Raw genomic sequence first — 13,266 nt, 5'->3', positions numbered from 1 at the left:
CTTCTTGTCTACACTTTTCTCATAAATCATGTGCACTTGTCTCTCTCCACAATTAGAGTTTCTAGATGTCTAAATTCCTTACCTCTAAACAAGATCATACACTAATTGTCCACAACAAAAATAGTAAGAAAAATATGAAGAAAAGATTGGAAACTCTTTTTTGGTCTGACTGGGCATGCCAGAATTGTTATCTCTAAAAGTTACACCTATGATTGGATTCTAACTCAATCAACTTTGAGTAACATGGAAATACTCCTAGGTAGTGGGAAATATATAAGTTAGGAGTGAATCTCTAGATTATTGGCTAGTACCTCTTGATGTCTCATTGATTTACTTCTTTGAATAGGAAAATAAAGTTAAGGGGGAAAAGGGATAGAAGGATTACTTGGAAAGAAAATACTTAAAAAGAAAAGTAGGGTGATACACTAAATGGTAGGATGAAGGTATTTCTGGCCTAACTCCATGAAACAATTTCAAGTAGCTAACAAGAACTCAATATTGCAAAGAATCATTCGTATATAAATATTTCACAACAAGGATACAATTTAGAAAAGAAGTTAATGGGAATGCTAACATTCACAATGTCACAACTTGAAATAAAGTAGATTATCTTGACTTACAACCTACATGAATAATAAAATCTCACCTATAGTTAAAACTAAGATAAAATCTAGGGTTTCAAAGGGTAAATCTCAATAAATTCTATCAAATCACAAAATTGAGCCAAAAGAAGATGCAACAAGGGTTCTAAGATTGTTCCTTCATTTAGATTTCAAAGGTCATTGAACAACATTCATCCAAATTGACTATAAAAATAAAGTGACGTGTTAAGAAAAGCATGAAGGACTCCTAAGAGGTCTCAACAATGTTATCTTGCATAAGACTTCAAAAATGTCATCCCTTTCTCTGCATCTTGGGAATCCTTAAATAGACTAGGATTGAAACAAGCTTTAGATGGGAGGGACGCATGTCTAAAACTGAATTAATGGAAGAGTATAGATATCTCAAAGAAATATATTTACCATTTAGTTTTACATCTCCCATTATGGGTAACACCAAGAGAATAATCATTGAAAGCTAGGTCCTACATGCTAAAGGAGTACCTCAACTGCCATTTGCTTCTTGCGGCACCCTACAATCAAATCCACAACCACTCCCACTGATATAGCATTGGTAGTTGCAATTGTATTTAAGAAAAGATCATATATTTCTTGGTGATTGTCCCATGGGAGTGATTTGATCCAATCTCCACCATCCCCATACTCAAAAGAAAAATTGATATTCATTAAAACTGGGCCGTATGAACCACCAACCCACCCCTTCAATTGATTCTAACCCACACTACTTAAATTCTTCATTGATATGAATCCAACATGATAGGCCAAGAATTCCACTCTTTGATTGATTTCATAAATGACTATCTTGCATGGTTGTACATGTAATAGTTGAAAACTCAACTTTAAACTTTAACTCTCGATCTCTTGATATTATGACCATACAACATTATGCAGAGGAAAACCCTTCGTAATAACTTGCCATGAAGACCCAAAACCTCACAATCCTACGATCCTATGACGTTAAAATCACCCCCTTTCTTCACTAGTGTAGCATTGGCAATTTGATATTCGACCTTCATGATCTTATGAAAGACAACAATTGCAAGATCTTAACCTGCATTAATAGCCCTTGAGATCTCTCAACATACTGTCTATCATAGCATTAGATTTTCAAAATAGGATATGCATCTCTTCTTTCTCTTATGCTCTTGGGTCTACCTTGTCTTGTCACTTAAGAGCTATGATCTTAAGATCATGTTTTGTCATGCCATTCAGCCTAACCTATTCTAGTTTTGTGATCTCTTGATCGACTAGGTGTGATAACATCAAAACCTAACAAATTTGTCATGATATCTCAGCTTCACTTTTCATTGGACCCAATCATATGATTGGCATGATCTTATGATGATACAAATAGTGTATCACCTCATTCCTCTACCTTCTCCCTTGAGATCTTACGACCCACCATGTACCATAATATCAAAAACCAGAGACACATCACCTTCTCACTTTCTTACTATGGGTAACCAATGCACAACTCAGCATAGTGATAAAGCGACATCTATTGGATCAACTAAGATCTTTAGAAATAAAAAATGTGAGATTTTCTTAGCACCATCAACACCTTTGGCTAGTCAAACATTGCCATGTCATCAGTTTTTCTTTAATCCTTTTATTATTGTGTAGCCTGAGCCTCTAATTTGACTCCATCTAGACACACATCAACATGTCACTATATTGCTATAAGTAATGATCCGACTACTCCCCAAAGTGACAAAAAAAAGAACTCATGATTTCCATTAACATGTTACTATATTGCTATAAGTAATGATCCAACAACTCCCCAAAGTGACCAAGAGGAAAAACTCATGATTTTTAACTTCATGACATGAAATAGGGCCTAAAAATTATGAAGATTATAATAAATAAAGCTTTCTTGACCATAAGACATATAGATTTAGAGGATTTAAAAACCAAATGATATAGTGATAAAGCATAGTCAATATTTTACGTATCCCCTAATTACATGGGTATTTAATGGGTTAAACAAGTCATTCCCACCACCCTAAGAAATATTATCAGTCAACCTATCCATTTTGTGCATGGTGATAAAAATGGGTAACAATAATGTATTGGTTTTATAGTTTGATTAGGTGTTGTCTTTCAATTTGATAAGAACTCAGTGGAAATGAATTTTATGCTCCTTCTTATTATATATGCACTCATTCAATATCTTTTTTGTGTGAGATTCATATGTGAGAATAGTGGAAGAATAGGAAAGGCAAGGGTTTTTTACATTTCATCATATCTTCATAAAGAGAAAGATGTAAAATGTCTTTGTTGTTACAAGTATGAGATTTAAAAAATGCTTGCAAATTTATTTGAACAAATACTTGATATTTCTTTATCTATTCCAATAGGTAAAAATGAATATTTTGTTTCGTATCACTTGAAAGATTAAATGATAATAGGTCTCTTTATTATCATTTCTTTGTGGTTGAGAAAAGAAGATAGTTTAGTTTTCTATATTTCCTTGTGACTTTGTGAAAAGAAAGGATGGCTATTTGTTTTGATTTCTTGTCAAAATTTTATCTTTTATTGAAGCCATTAAATGAATTCATTGATAGTTCTTGATGGTTTTTGATAGTTACTTTCATTTTTATAAGTCTAATTTGTACAAATCTATGTTGCTTCAGCAAAGTGGTGCTTGTATAGTTTCTTCAAAATTCTTATGGTTAGGTAATAGATTATGTAACACTTACCATTGTAACTAAAAATTCTTCTCTATTTAAGAGAATGTTGATGGGTGTTCAAAATAGGTTGAATGCTTTGTAGTAGAGAGACATCTAATTTTTCTAGAACATCCGAGATGAATCTAAAAGTTCATTTTTAAGATTATATACATGCATATATGTATGGAATTAAAAGCAAAAAAAATTGTATGTATGTAATATTGGAACCAAATTTTCAAAAAGGAAAGAAGGGTTGTACCCCAAAGTAGTTGTAGCTATGATTGTAAAAGGAGTTTTAACTCAATAAAATAGCAGATTCAAATAGAGTGGGTTTTCTCCCTATGACAAATCTAAAAGGAGTTTCAAGGTTTTCCTACTTGACACAAATCTCACATCTCTATATTTTTTGATTTGTATCTTTCCTATTCTAATATCTTGCAAACTTCTTTTTCTTAGAACATGATACAATAATGTGTTACTTATGCATTTTCTATATGTAAAAAGAGCTCAAAGTAATTGAAGACATAAATTTGATTCCTCCCCTAGAACTTCAACTACTTCCAAAAATTGGTATTAGAGCTTGGAATTCCTTCCTAATTCTATGTATAAGAATTGTTACAAGGATTTTTGGAAGTATAAATTGCTTAAGCTGAAGGAGATTCTTTGATATTTCTATCTTTGATATTTCTATTAGGATTTAACTATGTGATTTTGAGTCAAACTCATTGACCCATATTTCATGAGTAGTGATTCAACATTAATCCATCTCTAATAAGAATAAATAGAACACTTTGCACTCATTGGATCTAGGTGATGCTCACAAGGGTGAAGCACTGGGACTTCCTGAGAGATCACCCATCCTAGTACTACTCTAGCCTGAGCATGCTTAAATATAGAGTTTCCTCCGTGTTTAAACCCAACTCTTGCAATGCCATTTGCAAATCCTTCACCAAGTGTTGTGCCATATTAACCATTCATTAGAAAGCCCCTTAAGCTCATTAATTGATAAGTAGGAGATAATTTCCATAGCAAGTCAAATCTTGATATTGCTATTACGATTTAATTGTGTGATTTTGAGTCAAACTTAGTGACCCATGTTTCATGAGTAGTGATTCAACATGAATACATCTCTCATGAGAATAAATAAAACACTTTGCACTCATTGGATCTACAAGATTCTCTTAATCGGGCTCCATTATTTGATGGGAATGACTATGTATTTTGGAAAGTTATGATGGAAGCTTTCATCCATTCCTTACATGTTAGAATGTGGGATTTTTTTCTTAATCAATATACTAGATTCCAAAAATAGTGCCTACTGATCTAAATGATAAGCTTACATATGAATTGGCCAAAAAGGCAAGATATGCTCTTTTGTGTTGTCTTACTAAAGATGTGTTTGCTAAAGTAGTATATTGTCAATCTGCAAATGACATATGTGTTAAATTGGAAACCATTTATCAATGAGTTGAAAAGTTCAAAGAGTCAAAGTTTTTGACTATACTAAAAACAAAATTTGATAATCTAAAGATGAGTGAAGATGAAAACATAGTAGCTTACTTTCTGAGAGTAGATGAGGTAGTAAATTCAAGAAGAGGCTTAGGACATAAAATTGAAGAATGTGACATTGTTTCAAAATTTATAAGGTCTATCTTACCTAAGTTTGAAACAAAAATATCCACTTTGCAAGAGAAGAAAAATTTCTCAAAAACAACCTTACATCATTTGCAAGGAACTTTGACTACTTATGAAATGAGAATTAGTAATCAAACCAATACTTCAATAAAAGGGACAACCTTTAAGATTGAGAAAGAAGATGAAAGTGATATAAATCTAATAGATGTTTTAGAAGTGTTGCTGGTCATAAAAATGAAAAAGAAGTATCGAGGAAAACCTAAATCTTTTAGTTGTGGCCAATTAGAAAATTTTGCAGTGAAATGTTCCCATACTGATCAAGATGACAATGATGAGAAATGTGAAATTTTTTCTGAAAAGAAAATTTGGAATCAAAATAAGATATTCAAAAAATTTTAAAAGAAGAGTCTCTTGTTAAAAGAAGAGTCAAGTTATTAAGACGAGGAAGAAGAAAGGATATTTATCGTGGAAATAATAAATATTCCCATGTTAGAATCTAGTCAATCAGAATCTTCATCTGATTTAGACGACAAAGTTAAACTTGAGTAAGAACTTCTTCAATCTTTCCAAGAACTAAAGAGATTAAAAAAATTAAAATCAAACCATGAAATTCAAAATAAAAGACTCCATGCTGAATTAGAAAATGCAAATTGATCTATTGAAAATTAAAAGCTTCTACTTGATGAAAAAGTAAAGAAAGCAAAACCTGGTTGATCAATATGTTTTGAATATTGGAACAAATAAAAATTCAAAATAAAGCTAAAAATATCCTTTCAAAGGATATTTTTTCAGCTACAATACTTTTGGTCATAATGCATATCAATGTAATCAAAGTAAGAATGAGTATGGTATTAAGAAAATAGTCAAATGCTTCAAATGATTTCAATATGGGCACTATGCAAATTAGTGTAACTTAAAAATGAAAGCAAAAAAAAAAGTGGAAACCAATTAGTGAAAAATCTCTAATTTTTGAAACAACTTTATCTATCCACAAGCTTGTAACTTGGGTTGTGGGCAGTGGTTGTTCACATCACATGATGAGATACATAAGAAAGTTCAAAACTCTTGAAGAGTTTGGTGAAGGTTTTGTTCATTTTGGTGATAATTTAGGTGCATATATCATAGGTTTTGGGTTCAATTATTCTAAAGAAAGATACACATATTCATTATGTGTATTTTGTACAAGGTTTAAAATATAATCTTCTATGTGTTAGTCATATTTGTGATAGTGGATATTCAATTTCCTTCAATGCTAAATGTTGTTCAATCAAAATGAAACAAATAAAGTCATTCCTAGTGGTTTAAAAATAGGTAGAAACCTTTATAATTTGATTGATTCAATAGTTCATGAATAATCACTAGTGAATACTTGTCTTGCTAGTCAAGTTGAAGACAACTGGTTATGGCATAAGAGACTAGGATATCTTAATTTTGAAAATCTGTCTAGGATAAACAAGAGAAAAAGTTTTGAGGTTTAACTCTAATTAGTAAATTGATTAACATTTGTGAAGAGTGTGTAAAAGGAAAACAAACAAGGTCATCCTTCAAAACTAAAGAGTACTCATCCAATAAACCATTGGAACTTGTTCATACTGATCTATGTGGTCTAACTAAGACTGCATCCTTAAATGGTGAAAACTAATTTATGTTGTTTTTAGATGACTATTCAAGAATGGTTTGGGTAAAATTTTTGAAACACGAGTCTAAAGCTTTTGAATCATTCAAAGTCTTCACAAAAATAGTAGAAAGGGAAGCATAATTGAAATTGAAATGTTTAAGATCGAACAATGGTGGAGAATTTACTTAAGAATTTATTGAATATTGTGAAAAATGTGGCATTAAGAGGTAGTATTCAAATAACCATACACCACAAAAAAATGGACTTGTGAAAAGAAAGAACATAGCTGTTAAAGAAATGGCTAGAACTATGTTGAATGTAGAAAAATTGCTTGAAATATATTGGAAATAAGTTGTTCATACAACTGTATATGTTCTAAACGAGGCTCAGATTAGAATAAGGACTACTTACAATCCTTATGAATTGCGGTATAGTAAAACAAAAAATGTAGATAACATTAAAATATTTAGCTATAAATGTTTCATTAAAAAGAGCAATTGAAATGTCCCTTTTCTGATTTTGTATGATATTTCCAACCTCTAATCAGATTTTCAACATCAAACAACTAATATCACAAAGATCCACCAAATTTCTCAAGAAACCCCAAATCGGGTATGCCAAAAATTGTGCCAAAAGCTCCACAGCTTCACCTATTATTAATAAATCTGAAAGTGGACATTTTTATAGAAATTTCAGCAGCACAACAGCCTAAAAAATGAAATTTCCAGATCCATATAGCCTTTAAACAAAAGTTCTCAAATGTAGGACAAAAACTATGCTCATCGGGCTCCCGAAATTAACACAAAAATGCCCGGAAACACCACAAAAACACTAATAATATATCTCAGAAGTTTAATCATGTCCCAATACATATATTCAGCTCTATTTTAACACCTCAAAGTTTGAAATACAAAAGCAACCCAAACTGATATGAAATACTCGACTGTAAACACCAAACTCATACAAAAAAACACACCCGAAAACCCACAAATCTGCACTGTTCAGCACAAAGGCAAACTCTGTATGAGCATGCACATGGAATGGCTTCAAACTCCCATCCTTAGCCTTCCTAGAAACCTACAAACTCCTGTTCTTGGGTCTCCCTGGAAACCTACAAACTCCCGTTCTTGGGTCTCCTTCTCCACAGGTTTGGCAGCCTCTGAAGAATAACAAAGAATGAGCAAAAATCAAGTTCTCCCATGAGCCCAAAATGCCTCCAAAACCCCTTAAAAGAGGGCATAACCATAACTCACGTCCAAGAGAAGTTAATGATACATATTTTAATAATAATTTTCATTTATTAGTCCAATGGTTTCCAAAGATTAACCCCCTTTTTCTGAAACTTCACTTTCTTGGGCCTGCCTGCCTTAGCAAAGATTGTTTTTTTTAATTATTTGAAAAGGGGACATGACAAGTCCTCCCCTCCCTAACATTGCTTGTCCTCAAGCAATGGCTGAACAATAAACCAATCAATCCACCTGGATCCCAAATGTAGTCATGAACTATACTACTACCAATTAACACAGGCTCCTGCAATATCCTCTGCAATATGACCAAGAGGAATCCATAATCAAACTGACAATTATAGCTCAACCAAAGTCCAAAATCACCACTACCACAGTCAAAAACCCATGAGACACAAACTCTTAGAACATCAGAACCCAAGTAAAGTGGACAAATCAAACTACCAACACAGTAAATACCATCAACACATCCCACTGGCCTATATGGAATGTACAATCCAAGTCTGCAACAATGGTGAACACTCTCCATGGCGAATCCACACACTGTACAACTCCTACAGTCAACACAACTCTGTAAATCACCGACCACTATCTCATAACCATAACTCCCATGCACTGTTGATGGTGAAAAGACATTACAAGATAAAGAGTAAGAAATGGAATCCAAACCAAATTTTCCTACCATCAAATCCTCAAAACAAGGATCAAATGCTAACTGATGTACATACCCTGCAATATAATGTTGATTAAAAAAACCAACCTTAGTCAACAGCTCACCATGAACAAGTGATACAACCCACTGTGACTGATCACTAGCTAAGTCAGGAGATGTCATAGCCAAAGGAGTAGAATCAATAACAACACCCACTAAAGCATCACTCCCAAACTCCTGCTCTAAGTCACATATTATCAAGCTATCAAGTGTAGAACTTATCACCATGTCATGCCCATCACAACTCTCATCTTGAGGCATCAAACTATCCCATAACTGATGATAAGCACTAGGAACCAAAGTACATCTCTGTATCATCATCTCATCAACATGGTCATCAAAGGTAAATGGATGAGCGTACCTCACAGTGTAATGCCAATAGAATTTTTCAATCTCAGTCAGTGGCTCAGACTGTAATCTAGATGAAACTAACTGCAATTGATCATTAACCATGTTGGAACTGACCACTACCTCTGAAGATATCACCAAGGGAGTAGTATTACTAGTAGGAACCATGCTAACTTCTGACTCACCAACATCATACATGATCTTTGATACATCTCTAGTCTTCGTGCCATCAGTACTAGAGGCCACCACCATGTTAGGCATACAAGAATTTTCTACAACACCCAACTCAACTGAACCTGACTCTAGTGGGAATGAAACTGATATGCCAATGTTAGTATCAAGGACGGATGCATCCCCATCTCCACTATCTCTGAAAATCTTAGCCTTGGACATCCTCGAATCACCAAACACCACATCTTGTGACTATATAGAATCAAGTAAACACTGTACTCGCTCTAACTCCATGGTCACCTTAGCCAAATGAAACTGTGACTCCTTGAAAGCCAACTGTGTACTCTCAAGAATCTCAGAAGTCACCTCAAGCTGCTCAGTAAGCTCACTCACCTCATCTTCCTTGGCCAACAATGCATCATATGCTGTACTACCCCACTCCATAAGATAATCTCTGTCGGCTACCAACTGCATATAATCCTATCTTAGAATTTGGATAGCCTCCCATAAAGAGTGGAACTTTGTCAAGGAAAGATAACTGCCTCCCTGCTCATTACTAGTAGGAGAACCCCATCCATAAACAGTTAACAACTGATGAGGAGCATCGAAATGCTGGCAAGTGATAGCAATGTTTGGGTCACTAACTCTCAACCGATTAGACACATGATGGCACTGGCTTGACTGTCTCCTACAATCCTCCTCTGATGCACTGTCTAAAGGAGTATCCTCAAAGTTACTAGTCTCTAGAGTATTACCATCCATATCCTGTGAATCAAATCTAAAGCTCATATCAACATACGAAGTATCAAAAACATTAGCATTGCTGTCCAACTCCTCTATACCCAAGGAAACTAAGTCTTCAAAACTGCCCACTGCATCCTCCTGGATGTCATCAATGCCAATATGATCCTGGGACTCATCTATACACATTGCCAAATATGAAATATCATCAACACATTCTAGCAAGTATGGTCGACTGGATATATGAACAAAGCCCAACATCAGTGTATAAAAACTAATACCAACATCAGACAAGATACTGGCACAAAAAAAAACACACCGAGTAATCTGCTAATCAAATCCATGATAGCACCCAAACAAACACTACTACCAAAAAGTGTTAAAGATCTCCAGTCAACTAAATCCCAAATGCCAATATAACAATCTTGAGTCCATATCCGTAAACTAGAATCAACTGGTAACTCAAGAAAACTCATCACTTGAGTAATATGACCAATACCAACTAACTCCACATACCTGTCATGATGAGATAATGAAGTCAAAATACTATCTTTGTTCACCTTCAGCTGGCTGGACAAATCATGTGAAGTACTACCAGCCTCAACCTCATGTGATGAAGCATCTAACTGTGCCTGGTACTCTTTCTCAGCAAAGTCATGAATGCTCAATGTCTGCTCATCTCTACCAGGTATCTCACCATCTTGCACAACAACATCCTCATAATTATCATCTGAACCCACTACACTATAGTCACTGCCTATTGTAACTATACCATCCTGAATACCTATGGCATCACCCTTTGATGACTTGTAAACAATTGTCTCAATTTGAGTATCAAGTTGACGTTACTATCAATATGTGTAATATCCTTTCCCACCACCTCCTGTGGTAGAGTAGAATCTGAGACCTCTACCTGGCTATCAGCTAGTTTCTAAAACTCCTCATGCAAGTTCTTGGGAATTGTGTCATCTTTCTTGTGAAAAAATCTGCCAAATAGAAATCTAGTCAACTTATCCACCTTAGCTGGGTCGGACAACATATCATTCATTATACAGTGGTGCTCAACCAACTGTTCAGACATGTCATGGCTTATTTTCATAATTTTATCTCGAATGTCTAAATAACCATCCTTTCTACTGTTTTGACTCTGGATGTCAATTGTCCAAGATTGTTTCCTCTGAGACTCTGTACTATACCTATCCATTTTGCATAAAGTAGAGTGTAACCCCAATAGGATATAACTTCTTCAAACACCAAGAACTAACATGCAAATGATTAGAAGTAGCATGCAACCATAGATTTTGACATGCAACTGATTAGAAGCAACATGCAACCACCAAATTCACCAAGAACTAACATGCAAATGATTAGAGGTAGCATGCAACCATAAATTTTGACATGCAACTGATTAGAAGCAACATGCAATCATAAATTATGACATGCAAGATATGGGTAGTTGTCAAAACTGACATGGAAGATCTGGGTAGTTGTCAAAACTAACATGCAAACTTCTACAACCACCAAATTCACCAAGAACTAACATGCAAATGATTAGAAGTAGCATGCAACCATAAATTTTGGCATGCAGCTGATTAGAAGCAACATGCAACCATAAATTATGACATGCAAGATTTGGGTAGTTCTCAAAACTCAAATGCAAGATCTGGGTACTTGTCAAAATTGACATGCAAACTTCTACAAACCCTCAGGCTGGCAAGATCATGGCTCTGATACCACTGAAATGTCCCTTTTCTGATTTTGTATGATATTTCCAACCTCTAATCAGATTTTCAACATCAAACAACTAATATCACAAAGATCCACCAAATTTCTCAAGAAACCCCAAATCGGGTATGCCAAAAATTGTGCCAAAAGCTCCACAGCTTCACCTATTATAAATAAATCTGAAAGTGGACATTTTTACAGAAATTTCAGCATCACAATAGCCTAAAAAATGACATTTCCAGATCCATATAGCCTTTACACAACAGTTCTCAAATGTAGGACAAAAACTATGCTCATCGGGCTCTCGAAATTAACACAAAAATGCCCGGAAACACCACAAAAACACTAATAATATATCTCAAAAGTTTAATCATGTCCCAATACATATATTCAGCTCTATTTTAACACCTTAAAGTCTGAAATACAGTAGAAACCCAAAATGATATGAAATACTCGACTGTAAACACCAAACTCATACAAAGAACACACCCGAAAACCCAAAAATCTGCACTGTTCAGCACAAAGGCAAACTCTGTATGAGCATGCACATGGAATGGCTTCAAACTCCCGTCCTTAGCCTTCCTAGAAACCTGAAAACTCCCATTCTTGGGTCTCCCTGGAAACCTGCAAACTCCCATTCTTGGGTCTCCTTCTCCACAGGTTTGGCAGCCTTTGAAGAATAACAAAGAATGAGCAAAAATCAAGTTCTCCCATGAGCCCAAAATGCCTCAAAAACCCCTTAAAAGAGGGCATAACCGTAACTCACATCCAAGAGAAGTTAATGAAACATATTTTAATAATAATTTTCATTTATTAGTCCAATGGTTTCCAAAGATTAACCCCCTTTTTCCGAAACTTCACTTTCTTGGGCCTGCCTGCCTTAGCAGAGATTTTTTTTTTTTAATTATTTGAAAAGGGGACATGACAGCAATGATTCTTTGGAAGATTTAATACAAGATCTAATAAATGAATATTCCTTGAGTATTCTACACATAGTAAAGCTTTCAAGTGCTATAAGAAAAGATTGAATAAGATTGTAGAAGCTATAAAAAAGTGTGGTGTTTGATGAAAGTTCATTGTTACAAAACAATAATAGTAATGATCTTGAAAATATTTCTTTCCAAAGAACAAAAACCTTATGCAATGATAAAAAATTAGAAGACATTAATTTAGATACACCTGATGCAAATGAACAAGAAAGTTTTTCAACTCCTAAAATAACAAATGCTAGTTTGACAATGATTAAAACTCCATGCATAATTATTGCTAAATGACATCCTAGGTCTCAAGTTATTGGAGACATAGAAGGGGGGATCCTAACTAGAGTAAATTCCAATATAGATTAGCATGCTCTATTGTAGAACATTTTTGTCTGTTATCAAATTTTAAATCTTAAAAAGTGATTGAAAATTTGATAGAATTCTATGTAGGATGAAATAATCAAATTGAGATAAATAAAACATGGGAACTTGTTCCTAGACTTGATGATAAATTTTCATATGTTGAAAATGGGCGTTTTGAAATAAACTAAATGAATATGGTAAAATAGTAAAGAACAAGGCTAGATTTTTATGTAAGGGTTATGCTCAACATGAAGGTATTGACTTTGTTGAAACTTTCACACCTATTGCATGAATGGAATCCATTAGAATATGTTAGTTATAATAATTTATAGTTTATCAAATGGATGTTAAAACAACATTTTTAAATGGCTATCTCATAAAGGAAGCTTATATGGAACAATCAGAAGTTTATGACTCCCCTAATAAACCAAATCACGTGT

Source organism: Cupressus sempervirens, chromosome 7, assembly GCF_028749045.1.
Source record: "Cupressus sempervirens isolate cs-2001-9-10 chromosome 7, ASM2874904v1, whole genome shotgun sequence".
NCBI lineage: Eukaryota > Viridiplantae > Streptophyta > Pinopsida > Cupressales > Cupressaceae > Cupressus > Cupressus sempervirens.
This window is presented reverse-complemented; position numbering follows the sequence as displayed.